Here is a 21,709-nt window from a genome sequence, read left to right on the forward strand (position 1 = left end):
GTAGTCAATGTTCTATACTGAAAGTTATCTCTTAGACTGAATGAGGTAATTAAGGTTACGTGAACTTGCGTATAAAACGGAAGTAAATGGTCATTCAACATTTACATTCTGATTGTAATACCGGTCAGGAACATTTTATGTCATATTTCCTGTCTAGCCTAAAGATTTACATTTACCAATTTCAAGAAAGGTACAAAGATGTCTGGTCCTCTCAACATACACGCAACGATCTTATCATTTCTGTAGCCTATATTAGTGTTATAGAGGATATTACATAAGTGTCTTTTTATATTGAATAAAATTAATAAAATGCTCGACAGAGCCTAAGATTTTATTATTTTATTGAACGCGTTTAATAAATTCGATGTGGAAAATCACAAATGTAATATTCTTTTTTATAACATGTTAGCTTTTCCTGTCGAAACATCAAAAACGTCTACTTTCTTTAACTATTATAAACAAAACAATTTCACCAACGTCTCCTATATTGTAAACGACTTCGACATCAAAACGTTATTACACTAGTGTATTATCATTTATATATATTGGCTTTATTACACTCCAGCAACGTCAAACATGTGATAAATATGACTAAAACCTAAGTCTTTGTGTATGATAATTCTATGTGCACATTCTTATCTTTTTGATAGAAACTATAAGGTCATTCTTAAATTGATTTTTAAGTGCCTTCATTATCTGGACCAAAACTTTAGTAAAATAGGAGATAGATATACATTTCTTTTTACCTGATTGCCACCCATCATCAGGCCCGAGCTTGTAATGCTTTTAGGTGTACAAATAATTAATGTGTAGATAATTTAATCGGATTCCTGCCATTAAATTCATAAACCAACTGTAAAACGAAATCTAAAACATTGTCTACTTGAATGTCTAGCTGTTGGTTAAAAATTTCGTTTAACTTTGTTGTTTTTTTCTCGGCAGGGTCAACGTTTACTTATTTTCTTTTGTGGTAACTTTTTAACATGATTTGAATAAAGAGTAGTGAGGGCCCGGTTTAAGTACCACAGTAGTGTTTTGCCATTCGCCGTTCCAGTGCGGTTCCCCCACCCCACCCACCTGTCCTTAATATGTTTGGCCTTGATGTCTGTTTTACTTTCTTAAGGTTTTATGTGTATATGTCAGGCTATCAATCTGACTAAAGTACATCTCCTATTACGCTACGCATAGGATCTGAGAACGACCTATTCATAGCCTCGTTCTTACGACCCTTTCGCTAGCCGATCAGAGCTTAGCTTACAACATTTTGCAAATCTACCTGTAGCCTTGACTTTTGATATTTACCATTCTTATGTCGTATTGTGTCAGATAGCCGGTTAGCTCAGTCGGTAGGCCACTTGCTTTGTAAGCGAGGGGTCCCGGGTTCGAGCCCTGGAATGACTGCACATTTTTCTTACTCTTTGGCATTCGAACAAGTTGTCTGATTGGTTAAAATAAAAATAGCAATACTGGAAATCCAAAATATACAGAAGACGTATGTGAATGGGTCGTTCTCAGATCTTCGTTTAGAAGGATAAGTACTTAAGTCAGATTGTCAGTCTATCTATTTTACATATGCACAGTCCTGTAGTGTTAAGTACTAGTTTGTCGATATTCTTTATGGATATTTGCCCTTGCTTTAATGAGATTTATGTTTCTTTTGATCTAAGGATTTGTAGGATGTATTGTTCCACAGAGGAAGATTTACAATTTCCGTTTAAGGAGGTAGGTTACCTTGTTACAAGGGTAAATTCAAATTAGTTGAACCGCAGCAATTGGTTGTATTTCGTGTAGTTAAATGTTTTGGCTGCTACAATCTCAATTTCGTTTATCTGTTTCCCTTCAAGTACATTTTTTTTCAGGTTTGAAGTACATGACCCTCCAAAGGTATTTTATATTGAAAGAAGAAGGAAAATACGGATATTTAACACTTTTAATGTATTTTGGTTTCACTGTTATCCGTAGAAGTCTGCATAATTGGTAATTTTACTAGTATGCGCGTTAGCTTTCTAATATAAGCTTAAAATGTATTTGTCGCGGGACTCGTGTTTCCATGGTAACACATTTTCTCTCATTTTTAAACAATTATGTACGAAAACGGGTTTCTCGACGGCTTCAGTGCCATTCTGTTGATGACCAACATGGAATATTTGGGTAATACTATTAGCAAAATACCAAGCACTTTACATGGTACCCTGTTTTTCTTAAAGTTTAAAGTAACTATGGCAACAGAGATGTTTAAAAATACCTTATATCTTGCTTTTTATCGTAATTTCTTATAAAAAATATCAAATAAAATATTATCTTTCATGTTAATGTAGCTTTAAGCCATCTTATTTCCAACGTAAGTAATATTTTCGTGTTATTTGCAATTATTTAAACAATTGTCACAGCTTAAAATACTTTCAGCAGTACCCCTCGTCTGACATTTTTATGGAAAAATCGTTATGCATGCTGCTATTATTCTCATGGATATTGTTGAAATGCAAAGAAAAAGCCGAAGCTGTGTTACTTAAAAGACCTGTGTCAACGCTTTTGAATTTTAAATTTAGATATATAGGTCATGGGCTTCGTTTCCATGGTAACATCAATTTAATTCAAGAAACTACAATGCTCTACTGAAATTTGAACAATTTTAGAGCTTAGTTTTAGTATATAAGTAACAAATTTTCAAGGAAACCGAAAAATAGGTATTACAAATCAAACTACCCAATTTGTGTTTGAAAATAGTCGTAATAAGTAACCTTTCACCCAACTATATTCCCAATAACATCAGTTACTATCATCCATTTTCTTATATTCCGCATAACATTTCAATATAACTACATAAAAGAAGCAAAATATTGATCATTAATCAGAGCGAAAGACTCATAAAAAATATTTCTGCAAATAATGGCTGTTTAAAAATAGTTCAAATACAGAAAATGCACAGAATTACACGTTTTCAAAATAAAAGCTTTCAATTTTGCGCGGTAACTGACACGTAACGTCATGACGTCAATGACGTCATTTTATGGCAACAATGTTTTGAAGCGTTTCTGTGGCACTTTATTCATTATTTCTGCATTATTAAACCAATATGCATCAGATCGGAGTCAGGTTCATGATTATTTCCAGAAGAATGGATATACAAACATAATTAATTTGTCGTGAACTTCGTCGTAAATCGTCACGTTAGCTTCCGGTTGGGCATATGCACATACAAATATTAAGGTAACCTACCTCCTTAATTTGAAATAGCCTATAAATATAGTGAAGGTATCATCGGTTAGTGAAAACCTACGTAAAAAACGTGAAACGTTCTCAAATATGATGTTTGATGCCAGCTGCAGAGTATGCAATGTTGATGGGTTAATTTATTTTGACACGCTATTCTACGATTTGACATTTTACACTTACACATTCCTGTACCGGATGTGGCTTTCTATTTCCTGTTTGTGTATCAAAAGCTTGCACTTATTACAAAACAATCAAACTCTTTAAAGAACCTTTTATCGCAAAGTATTTCAGGCTGAACGTTTGATTGATCTTAAACCTGCCCAAGTTGATTGAAAACATAGTCTTAGCAATTTCCTTGTCGTTCTGAGTGCGGCCATAATAATGCGAGTTCAAGCAGGTCATTTTATACCACAGGATAGATATTTTCTAGTTCCAGTCATAAAGCTTGTTTCAGAATGCAAACTAAATTATCAACATACGCTATGTTCGTTATTATACCAGCTTGACTACTGGCAATCTGAAGAGTTTTAGGACCTTTTGTAACAAAATATTAAGCGTCATGTTCGTTATACAGAAGGATTTCTGAGAAGTGGTATAATAGGCTTGCGAATTGTTTAAAATAGGGGAGCTTGTAAAACTAATGCCAGTGACGTACTAGTAGTTTAGGTTTCGGGGTCATCACATTGCATAAAAATTACTAGTTACAAAATTTGTAGAAATAACTCAAGAATACTAACATATTTTCGCGTACGAGAAGAAGAAGAAGAAGAACTAACATATTTTCTCTTAGAAAAACAAATGAATGGCAACACAAATACATCGACCTTTAGGCCCCTGAATGTGTGTCGTTAGTTACATTATGATTAATTAATTACTTCACTGCAACTACAATCTTCGTGTGAGTGTTCTGTAGTGTCGGTATGTGTCCAACAGTTCAGTATTCAACGACCTGAGTACAATGCAATTTTATATGCTGTCTCACTGCAAAATAACGCTAACTTTTGACATGACCCATCCTGCAAATGCGACGAGAACGCTATATATTTTACGTCTTGAATAATGCAGCAGGACGACCTACGAACCTGTACTCAAACGGCGCTACTCAAGGCTCCTAACGCAGTTACAATTCTTGAAATACCTTTGGTACACACAAAAGATTTTAGATTTTTTTTTCTTTATGCAGTAATCTTTCAAACATTATTAACCTGTACCCAATAAGTCTAAATTCAACGTTTATTGATGATGCAATACCATTACTTACACTTGTACGTCGTCCGTGTAAACATGTCTCAGTAAATCAAGCATTGCTCATTTCTAGTTAAACTAGTTTACATATATTTTTGTGATTATCACATAAAAGTATCGACAGCTGAAACAACCTTTTAATATTGTAAAAAGGTGGGAAAAAGAAAGTAACCTTTTTCCCAGAATGAATTTCCGGTAATTCTAGCATTTTGGGCGATTTATTAATGCACAAACGTAAATCAAAATGCATCTTGCGAAAGGCTTCAGTACTTCAAATAGGACATTTAAGTACATTTTAGCCCTAATAGTGTCCGCTTTTAAGTGCAGGAGGTGTGTGTGTGTGGTGGGGGTGAAAATTCCCTGGCGAGTCATACAAAAGACGTAAAAATGGTACTGGAAGCTCCCTTGCTTGGTATTTAGTATTCAAAGAAAGGGATGTACCAGTAGTTAAAATAAGTCCAGGTAGGTGTCCGTTACTTGATACCCACTTAGTCGCACAAGTGCGTTGAAAATATATTCGTTTAGAGCTTTTAAAATTACATTAATGACATTTACACAAAAATACAAAGACAAAGACAAAGCAAAAAAACTTAGACAAACGAACAAATACAGGCACACAGTCGGGCACTGCCTTTGAAAACCAGTGGCAGGAATACAACTGGATTTTAATGAATAAAACACTTGTTCGATTTTACTAAATCGTTTAAATAGCAAAATCAAAACTGTTACTGTTACATGCATGGATACTGTTACAGTTCTAATTAAGTCTATTCGGTATTGAAACACAATTATATAACGTGCTAAAAATGTCTTAAGTTAGTATTTTTCAGAATGTGTGACTGTATTCTCACTGTCGACCATAACTCAGAATATTGAAAAAGAAAAGATGATACAGAAACTATAAAATATATGAAGACTATTCAAGACTTTAGTGTGCCAGTCTAGAAAAGTCTGATATAGAGTAAGTTACTAACTGTGACATATAATGTTCCTTCAATGGAAGTGTTATTTGTTATTGTCCATTGTAATTTCCTATTATTCCAAATGACAATACACACGCAAAACAAATATTTTGTTCTATATAATATAAGTTTTTTAAAGAAATATGTTATATTTGGTGTTGTGTCTGTCGCCTTATTTCTTCTGTGATTACTTATACGCCAATATGTTTTGGTTTCTTACCAGAAAACAGACGTAAATAACTTACTGAAGAAAAAAAATAAAGTTAAACAAACATGCATGCCTATATTATAAATATGCTAATGGTGCAAATATTGAAAAAATAAATAACACAGAGTATCTGCAGAAAAGAGACAACAAACTCGGTCACGTTTACAGAACGAAAATTAAAACAGACAGGCTTCTTCTAAGAGGAAGGAAGTAGGCAATTTAGCTTCTAGGACCTGTAGATATCAGAGGAAATATGTTAATACAACATTTGCATTGATTGTCCATTTGCATTGACAATGTCTGATTGTAATTATTTCCAATTCCTGTACAGACTATAGTTTAACGTTAAGGTATTAACTTTCTACTAAAAGAAGTTAATTACCTACAAAAATTAACTTTCTCGTAAAACACAAAACTATTTCTTACACAACTGCAATTTTTCTGCAACCACCTCAATTGCCTAGTGGTACAACGCCCACTTCGAGTGCGGAAGTTGTTGGTTCGTTCCCTGGCCACGTCATATCGCAGACGTGAAATTTGTTATACTTCCTGAGTGCATTTTTTGCGTGAATGTCATATTATTGCTGGACCCATCGATCGGCCTTCTTACTCCAATACAGCTCCCACGTGCATTGTTTCTGGACTTGTCATGATGAAATATTTAAAATGACTTAAATTGTATTTTGGATTACAGTCTGTTTTTACAGAGACTGCATCTTATCATAAGAGTATTGCAAAGACTCAATAATATCGTGACTATCTATGCATATTTGAGTGTATTAGTCTGGACAAGTCTGAAATAATTTCTGGCTGTGTCACAGGGGTTTCGTTTGTGTTTCCATATGGGTGTTATTTGTTATCTGTCGAAATATTCCTTTAGTCCAAATTACAACATGCATGCAAAACAAGTATTTACGTTTATTGTAGATAATATATAATTTCGTGTCTGTCGCGTGCCTCAATCTGTAGGAATCCTTTATGAATATGTCTACGCAACCTTTATATGTTTTCTGACCAACAAATAAACGTTGAGACAGCCTACTTTAGAAAGGATATAATAAAAGATTTTTCTCGATTAGTAGTAAATTGGCCTAGTAGTCAATATAACACATTTTATTCTTTGTTGGATTCGTCTACATAGCACAGTCGAAGTATAGATAAGTTATGGTATGTCCGTTATCGTGTCTAATATAGTTGTGCCAGGAAGAGCACGACTGAAAGGCAAGGTAGACGCAGTGAAGGTTGTAGAATAAATATAAACATAACTATATTAAACGGATGACAGTAGGCAATAAAGTTTATTGAAACGTTTATAGATGACAGTATTTACCGCAACGTTCATATGCAGAAAAAACGAATGGTATTCAACCTTTGTATGAACTGGCCATTTGCAATTCAAATCTACAAAGGAAATGAGCAAGTCACTGCCAATTCTTATCTTGACAGGAATTCGACGTGTTTCCATCTAAATCAAGTAAATAAAAAATTTACATAATTGTTGGTGTTTTTTTCTTATTCAAAACGGTTTATTTACTTATTCACAATTGCAATTAACTTTGTAAAAAAATTTATATTACATCAGCAAAGACCATGCTTACTCTAAATGTGTATGTTTACGTTCTCTGGAGAAGTATTAACTTTCATTTTAATCTAATACTGTAAAGCATACTAAATGATATTCGTTGTCTGCGAAGAACTCGGGTACAAAAGGGTAAATATTCAAGAAGGAGTTGCTTTTCTTGTGTTTTGCCCTTATTGTAATATTTCTCCTGATATAGCTCTTTAAATTCCATGCAGTTTTAATAGATTAACTGTCCGATAAAAAACGTCAAAAATATTGTCACAAAGGGAAGGCATTCAAAAAGTTGTTTCAGAGAGTGTTATGGTTCTTAAACTCTTCAATAACTGTTTAATTGTCATTAATCTTTACAGAACTATTTTATGATTCCGTTCAGTACTTGCAAACATACCGTCCGGGTCAAAAGAAGATGAAAATAGAGTTTAGGTTTTTGCACCATTTACTTACTGTCATTGGCATCTATCATTACATTCCTTTAAATGCTTCAGTGGTATCAGTGGTTATCAGCAAATATTTTTAATACTCAATAATGACAATTTTGTTTCCAATGTCAAACGTTCTGACAAAATAAGTGAAACAAAAAGCATTTTTTACAACTTGAAGTTCCTATGGAAACAATAGATCTAGTTATCACCACTATATGTTTAAATGTCTGCTTACTGTTTAAATAACAAGATAAAATTTTGAATTTGAGCTAAAAAGCAAGTTTATGAATTCATGTTTTTTTTCGGAATTCCTGTGTAGTTATTTACACAAGTTGAGTTTTAGAAGATATTAAGTTCAGATTATTTTGTAATTACTCAAATAGCTTTTCAGACGACAATATTTTGCTTCTAGAAACGTTTCTGTCCTCAAATAGTTTATACACCCAAGACAATTGGCAATACATCATTACAGCTCGTGTTGCACGCTATTCGCGGAGATTTTTATATTAAAGATGGCTTGATGTAGCATCTTGAGTAAACATGTCTTATCGAAAAACGTCAAATGTAGACGCGGTGCGCTTCAGACTTGGCACCAAGGGACCACGTACGTAAATTGTCTCCTGATATAAAAAAATACAGGGCTTATATCTTATTATCTGTAAACACTACAGAAATGTGTAAATAGAGATAACAGAGCGTAGTAGCAATACAATAACAACTAATGGGAGACAAAGTCTGCGTTTCAAAAATATGCCTTCGTATTAAAAATAATCCATTATAATTATAATTTTGCTTACATCTGTGTGCCTTTATCTTAATGCTTTAATCATGTGTTTTGAAATAATATCGACATGTTTTCTGAAAAGCGAACTTCTTAATTTTGGTCAGAATAGTATAAAGCCAAATAAGTGGCAAGGAGGTAGAGCACTTACATCAAAATAAGTATAACTAGTGGACTTTTCATACAATATAAACGTCTGCTAGGAAACTAAGATTTACCTGCGGTGTGGTTTGAGTCAGTATATTGGTTGTTATTAAATTTGATCTAAAATTGAGAACTTGTTCGGACAATTAATTTGTATTCTCATAACTAAATATGCCCTATTCAATTGTAAAATATACCTTCGTACTCAATATCTGTCATAGAATAAATAGCCCAAAATATTTCTAATTCATTCAAAACAACATGCAGTGTCTTGATTAACGAACATTTCCAATTCATGCTTGGTATAAAGGTAAGGAAAAAGATGTGCGCTCGGAATATTTTTTTTGTAGAGTTAAAGGGTCATGATAGTTCTAGATCGATTACCTTAGTTTCACAGTTCAGACAGTAGTGTCTTTTCTCAAATCAGTTTGCTTGATTAGCTGAGAAGAGTCATTTCCGGTACATATTTGACAATATATATAGAGGAAGTAGGTCACATCATGGCGACCAAGCTTTTTAACTTGCAACATGTCATTAACAACTCTGGTAGACAAAGAATTATAGTTATTGTGTGTAATTATTCGAAATTCGATTAAGCAGTTTCAAATAAAGTTATTTGGCGGAATATTTGAGCCGTGCCATGGGAAAACCAACATAGTGCTTTTGCGACCAGCATGGATCCAGACCAGCCTGCGCATCCGCGCAGTCTGGTCAGGCTCCATGCTGTTCGCTTTTATAGCCTATCGGAATTGGAGAAACTGTTAGCGAACAGCATGGATCCTGACCAGACTGCGCGGATGCGCAGGCTGGTCTGGATCCATCCTGGTCGCAAAGCCACTATGTTGGTTTTCTCATGGCACGGTTCATTTCTTGGATGACTTTCTACCAAAACAGTTTACGTCGTCTCCACTACAAGCAAACTGTGTAAAGTGTCTAAATAGCTTGTTCGATTTCAAAACAGATTATTTACCGCAATCCTTAATTGGGGGTCATTTGTCAATGCCATGTGGATATTTTATCGCTTTAAAAGTGGCTTTTTTCTCTCTATTTCTTCACAAAACAGTATGTAACACATAAAAACTGAACATTTAACAAAGGCTATCCACTCTTTTTTGATTACAAGACATCTTATTTCGATCGCATGACACATCTTCTTCAGATCGCTCGACATCCTATCTCCAGAGCACGACATTTTATCTCGACCGCGCGACATCTTATTACAAGCGCACGACATATTATCTTGAGTCAACATCATCTGTTTTTAGCGCACACCATCGTATCTCGAGCGCTTGACATCTAATTTAGATGACAAACCATTGTCATAATTTCAAGCGTATGAAATCTTATCTTGAGCACACGACATATGATGTCGAGCGCTCGTGATAATTTGAACAAGACATGTGTGTGTCCTAAACTTAAGTAAGTATATAAAAATAAAAACGAATTTTCAAATTATTATAACAAAAAAAAATAAAGACAAAAAAAAAACATAGACAAATATAAATAGAAGTCCAGCGTCCAAAGGAGGCGATTAGTATTCGAAAAGAATTATGACGTCATGCATACTGTAGTCTATACAATATGGTACGGTTCCGTATACACCGTGCTTCATCAAATCATTTTACTTTGTAATCAGGGTGTTCTAACATTATACATTATATTAAAAAACTGTTTCAGGTTTGATCTCAACGTGTAGACTGCACTATATCGTTATATATTTTTACAGATAAGAAGCGGACTTTATTCATAGGTTCCACGTGAAATATTCCCAGAAGGGCAATAAGATATTGCCCGTATTAAAATCTAAATACTGTTTATCGGGATTAGACCCTAGTGCGTAGGGCTCAGACACACTTTACATCGTGTCAAATATTGTTTATTAGAGTGTTACGCAGAGTCTAAAATTATCTCCATAATATGTTTTATTTGTAATTTGTAATAAGATATTACTCGTATTAAAATCTAAAGTACTGTTAATCAGGATTAGTACCCAGCGTATAGGGCTGTCATATATTGTTTATTAGATTGTTCCACAGAGTCTAAACTTTCTCCATATGTTTTATTTGTATCTTAGCGTTAAATATACAACTTATACATAGCTTGAAGATCCCAGTTGTTGCTATGATAATTGGAATCAAATAAGCAGTATTCTAACACTTTTAAAATTTTCTTTTATATAAACAAAGAAGAATTTTACCGTGTATTTAAACACGTCTCGTAAATTGACCTACTTTTGGCTATTCCGGTTTACTCCGTCTATTTATGCCTTAAAAAGGTTAGTATCCCTTCCTGGGTTAGAATGGAAAAATAGATATTAGTTTTGCATGCTTTGTTGGCAAAAAAACATGTTTTTTTTTGTTCTCGTTTTCGGTCTTCGTGATTAGATTATACGCATCTGAACTCAAAACCGTGTTTTATTTGCCAACAAAGCACGCAAAACTAAAATCTATTTCCCAATTAAATAATACAGCTATCAAGGCTTAAGAGAAAAAAGTTTGTCGAAACAGTTTTTAGCTATACCGCATGTCAAAATATATCTACAAAAGTATGACAGCATATCTAAAAAGTGTTGTTATTTTTTCAATATTTACGTATACATTTCGATTTCTACGTACTCAAATGTCATCGAACTTTGCTTTTATTTTATTCATTTTGTTCTTGCGTGACGGTAAATGGTCGTATACAGAGAGGACATGTGACTATGATTCAACGTTACACTGTCCATTGCAATGTATCTATGTGAAGCATAGAACGTTATCAAGCAACATTATAACATACTCGGTTTGAGTTTTTTTCATGGGGCAACACCCTTAAGACTAGTACCGGCTTAAGTGGAATTCTATAATATAAGAACAAGGCTTTTCTTCATATAAAATTGAAAAAAAAATCCAATGGTTGCAGCACACGCCAGGACCCATTTCAAATATCTGCAATTTACATTTTCTTGAAGAATATTGTTAGTGCAAAAGAAAAGTAGGGGTCATGCTTGCTGAAAGAAAAATATTTTCAGAAAAAAAACACACACTATAAAATCAGCTGAGATGAGTCTCTAAGTTGTAGTGGTGTGGTGTTGTATAATTTAAAGTTTCTTCATGAATGCTTCAGTGCTATCGTTTCATAATAAAAATGCTACCTTAAAGTCAAGTTGTACCAACAGACTCAGTCAAACTAATTGCTTGTGTTCTGAGCCTTCAAAGAAGTTTCATATAAACTTAATTCGTGTACTTTATTATAGTTATAATCTTCAGAGATCCTTGTAATATATTTGCTTAATTTTAACTTGAGCAGGCAAGGCGCAAATGTGCAAAATCTGGAATATCAGTTATTCCAGATAAAAAAATAAATGTTTCAATGAATGAAAAAAAAAATGCCCCAGTATATGTATATATCATAATCCTCATCCTCATCAGAAAAAGGAAAACAAATACAGGTCGTGCTTCTTGTTTCTTATATACTAGATAATATTTTATTACCTCCTTTTTCTGACAAAAATGAAGATTTTTAATATTTCATTATATATGATATGTCTTTGTGATTTTTACTCTTAATCAAGATAATTGAAAACACCTTCAATTTTCCCCTCTGATCATTTTTCTCAAACAATTGATTTAAACCATCTAACCATTGCGAGTAATGACCAACTCAAAATGCTTTACAGAAAGTCCACTACTTGCTATTTTTTACCATTTCATTCGATAAAAACCTTGTCGTTTATTAAAGATTAAATCTATAAATATCTTTTGACAAAGCTGTCTGTAACATGAAATGCATGCGCAAAAATATTCCAATGGCTGCAAAGATGCGCTTTGTCAACTCCCGGATACTTCTTTAATGTCCTTAGACATTTTAATTTTAAGATATACGCATGTTTTCATACCGAAATGCGTCTGAAATTACACAGTGCACAAAAAAGTTTTTCAAACAAAGTACTCACAGTACTCTATTACTGGGCAGATTAATTGCAGCAAAATACTATCATTCGATTTCCGCGATAACTATGGAAAGGAATGTTCTATTTCAACCGATATCTATCTAGATCACGAGATATCTATTGTATACCACTAATATAGATGATTTGTATACTTTATAACTGCCACATTTTCCGTTATGAACATAAAATACATTAATTTCTTGATAAATCCTATTTCTGATAATTACTTTCTTTAATATTTGTCAAAGGTTTAGTTTTTCTGAATATACTAGATAAGTTGTATTGAATCTATTGTTTTTTATTTCCTCCCTTTATGGCTCTAATTATTACAGTTCATGTACAATATTAACAGTATTTGGAAGTTGTTTCATCTGTTTTTAAGATAAATGTTTAAAGCATTATGGACCTTAAAGTTTCGTGCAATGAGTCGTAATGTTACAATAATCCAATGGACTATCAAGTGACATCTGTTGTTATTTGACATGAAACATTCGGGACGGTAAGATTTCCACGCAAAAAAAAAACAAAACATTTCGTTTTTCGAAAAGGCAATTTATCAAAAACATCATGCTTTTATATAAAGCGATATTTGTTTTTTTTCTGTTGCTTTATTCTCAACAGATTCCTTACTAATACAAACTTCATTTATTATTGTCAAACATTCTGACAGCATGTGGGGCAAAACAAACCAATGGGAACTATTGCTATACAGCAAAAATTCATAAGCGTATGTTTGTATCGTGTCGCAAAATAAGTATAATTCGGTAACAAATACACTGTTTTTTCTATACGGCAATGTTCTAACTTTTTCTTAAATTATGTAATATTTTGTTTGAATTATATATGCTGCCCTTGTCATATGTGTAAGTAATATGGAAGTACACCACCGCTAAATGGTAAGAAGTGTACATAATATTGGACATATAGAAGTTGAAACAAATCAATTTCACTAGATTTACAGACTGTTGCACAAACGATTATATCTGTCGGGGCTTGACGTTTAGTGGTTGTAATGATTTTGCAAGCAGGTAGCGATAGTTATCCCTGAAAAGCGCCTTCGGGTCTAATATTTTGCACAACGCATCATTACAACAAATGTTTCACGCTATTCCCTCAATTTCTTATGTCAATATTGGTAAATGTTGAAACACATGTTACCGCAACATGCAGATGTTGATACAATTTGTTTTGGCCTAGGTATCATAGCATTCCTACAAATTCTATTCGAATTAAAAGTAAATAGTTTTCAACATGTACACATTTAATTGCAAAGACGTAATAGAAAGCTCTATAGTCGAGTAGTTACAATCACTTGCCGCTCTTTTATAAGGGGAAACTATCCAACTGGCTTACATTGTCACTTAAAACCCGTCAAAGAACGAAGTGCATTTCAGTACACGTTTAGTAACGCTAAGTTCAGTAACATTAAGATGAAGTAGATTGTACAATTCTAAATTTATCATTTCGAAATACAAAGCTATGAGTTATTCTATTTAGCTAATTTAGTATAACGGACAAGGACGGAGACATTTTTTTTTCATAGCTTTTTATCATGATTTACGTATCTAAAGAAACTTTGAAAATATTGCCACCACTTACAAATATTTATTTCTTAATTTATTTTGTATAAGTTGTGATTTGTAAACGTTCTTTGGTTAACTGTACCAATCGTCAAAATACAAGTACCCCTACATGAACTTGATACCTTTAATTTATTTTCTTAGGACAAACAAGTCATTGGGAAGTTTCAGTATGATTTTATTGTTTATTCAATAAGAAAATTATCTGGATCAAATTTATTAAAATAGATTTGAGCCGTGCCATGAGAAAACCAACATAGTGGGTTTGCGACCAGCATGGATCCAGACCAGCCTGCGCATCCGCGCAGTCTGGTCAGGATCCATGCTGTTCGCTAACAGTTTCTCCAATTCCAATCGGCTTTACAAGCGAACAGCATGGATCCTGACCAGACTGCGCGGATGCGCAGGCTGGTCTGGATCCATGCTGGTCGCAAACCCACTATGTTGGTTTTCTCATGGCATGGCTCATTTAAGCTCACCCGTCACACATCGTTGTTACGTTTGTTAAGAGTAATCTGCGCATATTAATAATTCAAAAGCTGTTAAAAACTATCCAACAATAAAACTGGAAACTCTACAGGTCGCTCAACACGACAAGGATAACTAGAGTGTGTCTGTAGGACACAGGGTGTGCCCCCACTGGTACATTTGTCACAAATAAGGGGAAATCATACAAATTTTTGCAGTCTTAATTGGGTATAGTCTCAAAAAAAAAATATGAAATAGATTCATTAATCTATACCATATACTTTTTGAGCTATGAGCATCACAAATAAAAAATCCACTACTTTAGCTATTTCAAGGGCCATAACTCTGTACAAAACGCTAAAATTCTCAAGAAGAATGCCAAGTGTGCAAGGTCACATTATGATAAAGACACAAGCAAGGTTTCATGAATTTACATTAAATACTTTTTGAGTGAGGCACATAATTCGGTGAAAATGTGCATCTTTTTACTATTTCAGGGGCCATAACTCTATAAATTGGGGGTGGACCAAGATGAAAAATAGGAGATGCGCAAGTTCATATCATGATAAAGACTCATGCAAGGTTTCATCAATTTATATCAAATACTTTTTGAGCTAGGCGGGTCTCAAGGTGAAAATGTGCATTTTTGACTATTTCAGGGGCCATAACTTTAGAAATAGGGGGCAAACCCAGATGAAAAATAGAAGGTGCGCAAGTTCATATCATGATTAAGACTCATGCAAGGTTTCATGTATCTATATCAAATACTTTTAAGCTAGGCGTGTCACAAGGTGAAAATGTGCATTTTGACTATTTCAGGGACCATAACTCTAAAAGTAGGGGACGGAGCCAGACGAAAAATAGGAGATGCGCAAGCTCATACCATGATAAAGACTCATGCAAGGTTTCATCAATTTATAGCAAACACGTTTTGAGCTAGGCGTGTCACAAGGTGAAAATGTGCATTTTTGACTATTTCAGGGGCCATAACTCTAGAAATAGGGGGTGGACTCAGATGAAAACTAGGAGGTGCGCAAGTTCATATCATGATTAAGACTCACGCAAGGTTTTATGAATCTATATCAAATACTTTTTGAGCTAGGCGTGTCACAAGGTGAAAATGTGCATTTTTGACTATTTCAGGGGCCATAACTCTAAAACTAGGGTCGGAGCCACATGAAAAATAGAAGGTGCGCAATTTCATATCATTATAAAGACTCATGCAAGGTTTCATTAATTTATTTCAAATACTTTTTGAGCTAGGCGTGTCACGAACCTCGGACGGACGCACGGACGGACGCACGGACAAGAGCAAATCTATATGCCCCCACCACTCATGACCACTCATGGGGGGGCTCAAAAATGTTGCAGGCTTGATTTGATTAAGCCTGTTCATGGACGGTAATGAAAATGCATGCTACTGTCCGCGCCCTCTAGCCCCGGGTTGAGTAGAACTCAACATTTATATATGTTACAAGTACAAAAAACAATTTAGAGATATCCTAGGCTTGAACTGCACATTACTGGGTTTTATCTTTCGTACCTAAGACAGTAAAAGCGCGCTTATTATTTTGGTTTCAATATTTGTTAAGTGAATCAAACTGAAATAATTATCTTCATTGGAGTTCTGTATGTTTTCCACTTAACAGATAAATTTCCTTTTATGTGAGCAATTGATTTCATATTATTATGTGCCGATTAACCAATAAATGAAAGATGAAAGACATATTCAAGCTGCAATGAACCCCGGTTTTCATACACTCTTTCGCTAGAACTTAATTACTTTCCCAAGAACATTGTACTCATTTGAATGCCAAAACTACTTTACAGAACACTTAGCACAAATTAACTAAAATGAGTAGACTCAAATAAATAAATATGATACACAATTGTATGCAGTATTTGCAAATATGTTCAAAGTAGTTTACGTTAGGCTGGTTCAAACCTTATTCTTTTGATATATCCTTGCAGAGACAGGACCGATATTACTCTTCACAAAAATAAATTAACGCTGTGATGCTCTTACCGCTATTATACGGTGCGATGAAGAACAACTTGTAACAGTACAGGAAAAAAAAAATGTTCCATTTGCATTAATTGTGTTTAAAAATGGGACGAGTTTGTATTGAAACCGATTTCCCGTAAAATCGTTTATGTCAGTACACAACAAGCGTGCTGTATTAAATACAACCAGTGAAATAACAAACGAGATAGTTTCTTCATCAAACTTTGTTAAGAGTCACGATGTCTAGGAAGGAATAAAAGGAAGAAGGGCTATAAAACCTATTCATACTTCTAACTTCATGATTGAGAAAAAGACGTATCATGATTTGCAGGATTTGATTTGAAACACTTAATTTCAAAGCTCTTGAGAGATGTATCTATTTCACTGACAGTCAAGTTAAACTGGTTTAAGTTATATGAAAAGGTTTTGTTTAAGTAATCTTCAGTTTAGATTTCAAAGAACAATATTAGCATTTAATAAGCTTATACATATTTTACTTAAATGGTTTGCGTTTTGCAATTATCAAAAAATATATTAAACGGCTCGGTCCAAACTCAATTTACATATCCAATGTAGTAGTGTTTAAGCCCGCCCGCTTAGCTTAATAGGGAGAGCGCAGATCTACAGATCGCGGGGTCGTGAGTTCGATCCTTGGGCGAGGCGTATGTTCTCCGTAGCGATTTAATAAAATACATTGTGTCTGAAATCATTCGTCCCCCACCTCATTATTCATGTAGGGAAGCTGGCAATTACTAGCGGAGAACAGGTTTATACTGGTACAGAATCTAGGAGCACTGGTATGGTTAACTGCTAGTCGTTACATGCTTGAAATATTGCTGAAAAACGGCGTTAAAACCAAAACAAACAAACAAATGAACACGTTTTAGGAAAGAATATCAAGTTACTACAGATTAAGTTTTCTTGATTAATTATAGACTTCTATATCAGAATTGAAAATAATGTAACATGTACTTTACATCCTACAAACACTTCTTTTTCAAATTGTCGTATTTATGTAAAGATTTCACAAGACATGTTATGTACTTCTAAAGCTTGATATTTACATACATTATAACAGTTATAGTAAACCCCTACTTTAGAGATTAAACATTAAGATTTTAATATTAGAGACATGATACACTTCATTGTTTTCAATAATAAACACGTCAGAGGTTCATAATTCATTTTATATTATCAACTTCACAGTACATCTGACGAACAATCAGTTAATAAAGTTTCAACCATTGGCTCAATTATTAACATTATGTCAAAGCTCATCTAACTGTAAATGTGAGCACTATATGATTTCAACTTTTTTTTTTCAAAAATGTAATTCGTACTGGCTTTTAAGTGACGCATAAAATAAGTGAAATGGATTTAAGGTTATTGCCGTTAAGGAGGTAGGTTACCTTTATATTTGTATGTGCGCATGTCCAACCGGAAGCTAACGTGACGATTTACGACGACGTTTACGACAAACTAAATGTGTTTGTTTATTCATTCTTCTGAAAACAAATCATAGACCTGTCTTCGATCTGACGCTTTATGGTTTAATAATGCAGAAATAATGAATAAATTGCCGCAGAAACGCTTCAAAACAATGTTGCCTTAAAATGACGTCATTGACGTCATGACGTTTCGTGTCAGTTACCGCGCAAAATTAATAGCTTTTATCTTGAAATTGCGTAATTCTGTGCATTTTCTTTATTCAAACTATTTTCAAATAACCATTATTTGCTGAAATATTTTTTATGAGTCTTTTGCTCTGAAAAATAATCAATATATTGCTTCTTTTATGTAGTTATATTGAAATGTTATGCGGAATGTAAGAAAATGGATGATGGTAACCAATGTTATTTGGAATATAGTTGGGTGAGAGGTTACTTGTTACGGCCATTTTCAAATAAAAAATCTAGCAGTTTGATTTGTGATACCTATTTTTCAGGTTCCGTTGATAATTTGTTACTTATATACTAAAACTAAGATCTAAAAGTGTTCAAATTTCAGTAGAAAGTTGTGGTTTCCTGAACTGAATTGATGTTACCATGGAAACGAAGCCCGTGACCTATGTATCTAAATGTAAAATTCAAAAGCGTTGACACTAGTCTATTTAAGAAACACAGCTTCGGCTTTTTATTTTCATTTCAACAATATCCATGAGAATAATAGTAGCATGCTGAACGATTTTTCCATGAAAAATGCCAGACGAGGGGTACTGCTGTAAGTATTCTAAGCTTTGAAATTTGTTTGAATAAATGCAGATAACACCAAAATATAACTTACGTTAGAAATAATATGTTTTAAAGCTACATCAACTAGAAAGATAATCTTATTCAATATTATTTTATAAGAAATTACGAAAAAAAGCAAGATATAAGCCATTTTAAACATCTATGTTGCCATGGTTACTTTAAACTTTAAGAAAAATAGGGTACCATGTATAGTGCTTGGTATTTTGCTAATAATATTACCCAGATATTCCATGTTGGTCATTAACAGAATGGCACTGAAGCCGTCGAAAACCCCTATTTTTATACATAATTGTTCAAAAATGAGAGAAAATGCGTTACCATGGAAACACGAGCCCCGCGACATATACATTTTAAGCTTATATTAGAAAGCTAACGTGCATACTAGTAAAATTATAGATTATGCTGACGTGTACGGATATCAATGAAACTAAAATACACTGAAAAGTGTTAAATATCCGTATTTTCCTTCTTCTTTCAATATGAAATACCTTTGGAGGGTCATGTTCTTCAAACCTAGATAAAAATTAAACTTGAAGGGACAGAGACAAACGAAACTGAGATTTTAGCAGTTAAAACTTCATATTACACGAAATACAAAAAGATGCTGCGGTTCAACTAATTTGAATTTACCCTTGTAACAAGGTAACCTACCTCCTTAATGACCTCTTTCATTACTTGAAGTTAGAGCATAATTCCTCTCATAGAGGTCTGATATAAACACCAGTGTCAAGAGTAAATTAAATAAATGGAGGTCATTCAAAAATTAAGCAAAGTAAAGTTATGGTTCTTAAACATTGCACTTTCTCTTGATATTTTCCGTATTTGTATGCAGTTTAAGATTTATGCCTCTCACAATTATATTTAATAAAGAGAGAGAATTTAAAACGAAACATAGTTGATGGTTCTTGTACAATTACCTTATCTCAACAACTCTGTTTATAGTTTTAATTGGTTTGGATTTATGAGTCTGATAAATGTTTTAGGAGTAAATCAAATAAAGAAAGGTATTTATTAAAACAGTAAGCAAGGTAGCGTTATAATTCATGTATACTGCACTTTCTTACGATACTCTCTGTCATTGTGTGATCTCATGAATAAATTGCTCCGGACTAAAATAATAACGGGTGCTGTTTCAAAAATGTCAGCAACACAGAGTTACAGTTCTTGTACAATGCACTTCCACTCAACATCGCTCATTGTGAAAAGTTTAACAATAGCTTTTCTTTAGGATCGGAGTTGCGCTGCAGACAAATACGTTACGAGTTATTTGTAAAAAAAGAAAATAATTAAACAAGTAAGCAAGGTAAGTTCTCTCAAGGGCCTCTGTCAAGGAAGTTTCAATAAAATTCCTTCAATAGATTTAGAGTTACATTGTATACTACCGATAAATGTTCTGACTAAAAGAAATGGGAGATAATTCAAACAGAAAACAGGGTAGTTACGGTTTTTGTATAATAGCCTCTCTCAGAATGGGTTCTGTCGTTATGTGAAGTTGTACCAACACCCCTTCAATATGTTTGCCTCGGAAAAAAAAAAGAGTTATGAGTAGATCAAAGAAAGAGAGACATTTCAAAACATAAGCAGGGTCTTGTTATGGTTCATGTACTTTGTATTACCTTTCAATGGTCATTGTGTGAAGTTTATACAAAATCCCTTTAACGGTTTTCAGTTATGTTCCGGACAATGTGATACGGACGCACCGCAAACAATGATGCACGTTCGTACGGACGGATATACACCATTAGGATATTACCTACATCCTTCGGCGGGGGATAATAACACACATGAAAACATAGCATACCTATTGGATTTGATAACAAGTAATAAGCTGAAGAAAATTATTATTTTACACAATCACGTGACAAAATATCCATTTTTACTCTCACCTTTTTCCGCTACGGAATTGTAGAGAGCCGTTACCATAACAGTATTGAAGTTTACTAGTCAATATATTTGATTTTAAGATATCTGTGCTGGATATATACCTGTCGAGACGTATGCAACACAATGGACGAGACACCGATATTCATTGTATTTTGCATTAAATAAAGCAGATGTTACATTTCCTAAGTCATAACAACACCGTAGAATATTTTCCTTTGTATATACACCATTGTTTGGCATGGAAATCCTAATTTCTGTTTGAAACACGTGAATGAACACATGGATCTCATCACACGTGACGTTTGATTTTAATGGCAAGCATTTTCGAAGTACTTTGCAAACTAAGATCATTTTCTAAAACAGAATATATCGCAGTTAGAAAAAGTAAATATTTAGAATGAATTATTCCTACAATTTTGATACAATACGAAGGTATTAATCATCAAGTTATGAATATAAAACGAATGTTAATATGCCGTTTAGGCCAGTCAAAATGTTTGTTTTTGATGTAAATAAACAAATATTCAAAGTAACGGCCTTGTTGGGGTGAGTTAGGCTGTAAATGGAATGCAAAGTGTATATCTCAAACTCAGTTCCAAAAGAAAGTGTACACTTTTTAAGTTTAAATATTTCAAAAAATTCCCCGACGTTTTTGTTTCATTTTTTCATACACTAACTCTCAGGTATAACTCAAAATCTAAAATGCATACCAATTTTTTTACGAACTGATTTAAATTTTGGTACCAAACATTACAAGTTTTCATGAAAATAACCGAGAAAAAATAACAGAAAACTAAGTGCACACTTTCTTTTGGAACTGAGTGTATATTCGTTATAATCCAAATGATTGGAACGGTATTTATTTTATTTTCTTTTTACAAATAATTATGATTAATTTAACAACTTGTGTACCTAACACATTTCGCACCAGTAAGTGGTATTATTTACCGTCAAAGAATGCAATTTAAACAATTGATTACGTTTGCCTAACAGAAATTTCACAGACGGTTCGAGTCAATAATAACAGCT

General features: G+C 33.5%; 1 protein-coding gene across 3 annotated transcripts in view; it reads right to left on the bottom strand.

Annotated features, from left to right (window-relative positions):
- Positions 1 to 21,709, bottom strand: part of LOC123563445 (tachykinin-like peptides receptor 99D) — a 357,242-nt gene that overhangs the window by 256,621 nt on the left and 78,912 nt on the right. The window lies entirely within an intron of this gene.

Source organism: Mercenaria mercenaria, chromosome 2 (assembly GCF_021730395.1).
Source record: "Mercenaria mercenaria strain notata chromosome 2, MADL_Memer_1, whole genome shotgun sequence".
In the NCBI taxonomy this organism is placed as follows: Eukaryota; Metazoa; Mollusca; class Bivalvia; order Venerida; family Veneridae; genus Mercenaria; species Mercenaria mercenaria.